Source organism: Penaeus vannamei, chromosome 24 (genome assembly GCF_042767895.1).
Source record: "Penaeus vannamei isolate JL-2024 chromosome 24, ASM4276789v1, whole genome shotgun sequence".
Classification (NCBI taxonomy): Eukaryota; Metazoa; Arthropoda; class Malacostraca; order Decapoda; family Penaeidae; genus Penaeus; species Penaeus vannamei.
This window is the reverse complement of record NC_091572.1, coordinates 12546902-12549401: the sequence shown is the minus strand read 5'-3', so window position 1 is coordinate 12549401 and position 2500 is coordinate 12546902.

The following is a 2500-nucleotide window of genomic DNA, read 5'->3' as shown; positions in this document are numbered from 1 at the left end:
GTCACCTCATTTCCTGTGGTTTCTGTGTTTGTTGTGGTGTACTCAGGGATGTAAAGGTTTTCGTCTTCAAAGATTTCCTCAGGGACAATAATGCTAGGGAAGCCGTTTCTCTGTAGCATGATAGGGACAATGTTTGCGAATCTTTTTGCGTTGTACTTGGCAGCAATGAGACTTACGTGTAAGATGGCTTGGATTTTTGGGTTTGTGTTCGGTGTGAGAGTGCTTGTTGGGGGTTGTGTGGGCAGAATTGTCCGAGGGGAAGTCGTGGGTCGTCTGGGTGTACTGGTCTGAGCAGGTCGTGTGGCAGCTGTTGTTGCGTAGGAAGGTACAGTGTTTGTGTCTTGGCGGAGCTCAGCTCGTTTTGCCTTGAGTATTTCCTTCCGTTTAGGGCAGGATCCACTAACTGCGACATGCGATCCCTCGCAGTTGCAGCATTTGATGCTTTCAGTGCACCTGGCGAAGAAATGACCGTCGCCGGCGCACCGAGAGCATCTCTGGGGGTGTGTACATTGGTGTTTCTTGTGGTGGAAGCGGTAGCAGTTTAGGCATTGATCGATGTGAATAAAGCATTCGGGTTCCAGGTTGTAGGTGGGGACCGATGTATTAAACATCATGAGTCCACGAGAGAGAAGTTTCTGGGCTTCCTCGGGGGATGAGACGCGAATCTTGACGATTCGCGACTCGGGTGGCTTATAGACGTCGAGAACAGTGACACCGTTCTTGACGGAAACCTCCTGGCAGATGGACTCGCACGATCGTGGGGGGATCGTCTTGTCGATCTTTTTGGCCACGATCGTACATTTAGCCTTCATCTCGGGGGAGGGAACAGGTGAGAAGCCGTGGTCTTTTAACTTTCTTTGGCCGTCGGCCGAAAGAAATGGGGTCAGGTGTTCAGGTTTGGCAACTGTCACTTTGAAGCCATTATGGACCTTAAAGAGGTGTGTGACTGCCACCTCAGTGATAATGAAGATATTCTGGAGAGCCTCCTCGCAAGAGATAGGCTCCCCAGAATACGCTAATTTGATAACGTGACCCATAGGGTTACGCCATAGCGAGGGTGATGGATGATGGGTAGAGGGGAGGCTAGCAGAGCTAATTTAACTGGACGATGAAAGGTCGGAAATGGTATCAAAAACGGTGAAGCACACAGGGTAGCTAACAGTCTCTATTTGGGAAGGCCGGTCGGGGTCGGAACCCTGCCGAACGGGCGTGAGCCCTTATGTGTTCGGCCGAACACTTCGCAGCGAAACCGTCAGCTGCCACTGTGCGTCGTGCTTTTAATTACTCGCACATCAAGGCTGTAATTAAAGGCACTAGCCCAAAGCAGGTATTGCGTAACTGCACCCAAAGCAGTTACACCAAGAGCCAATCGTCTTGTTCGTCGTGGGGGTGTCAAATCTCTTTAAATCATCCACGATGACAAACACGAAAAACCTTGGACCTCAAGATCCAGGTATGCCCATATGAACTCGGCCCGGGTGCGGGAGCTTAAGTCAGTCTAAGCTGTGCCAGCCACCCGGGAACGAGGGGAGCCTGCGGTCCAATCAGGTCTCGGTATGCGTCGTCGAGAAGCTGCTGATAGTGAGGGCGAGAGGACAAGCTGTGGACGTGGACCTAACCTGGGGGAAATATGCTGCGCTGCAGGTTGCGGGGGTCGGCTGCACCAGGAACTGTCGGATACTCAGGGCATCGTGAGCAGGCGCGTTGTCATGGTGAATCAGCCACGAGTTGTCCTGTCACAACTCTCACCTCTTCTCACACACTGAAAGAAACAAACGCTGCAATATCTCTGCAGATATGTTTGTTGATCGTCTGTCCCTGTGGCAAGAACTCGCAGTGGACGATTCCCCCATGACATCAGTCCTGGAACTTTTCTGACATGCCTACAGACACACACATATATTCATACATATATGTATATGCATATATATATAGAATATATATATATATATATATATATATATATATATATATATATATATATATACATATATATACGCACATACACTCGCAACCACATACACACATATATGTGTATATATATATATATATATATATATATATATATATATATATATATATATATATATATATATATATATATACACACACACACATATACACACACACACACACACACACACACACACACACATATATATATATATATATATATATATATATATATATATATATATTTATATATATATATATATACACATATGCACATCTCTCTCCTCGGCCCATGTCTAGCTCCTCACAGCAGTTCTCACAAGCCTCCTCCACTCAGGATTGTCTTGTGTATAGACAACCTGTTGGGCAGGGTCATCCACTGTTAAACTAGCTAGGTGACCATATAGCCTGGGTTGGCAGTCACGGATTATGCAAGTAACAGGTCCCAATGCCAGTTTAATTGTGTAGCTGGTGGTTGGACATATGGTCCTGCCAACTGTACCCCATGCTCCGGCGTGGGGACTTATTACAAAAGGCATCAAGACGT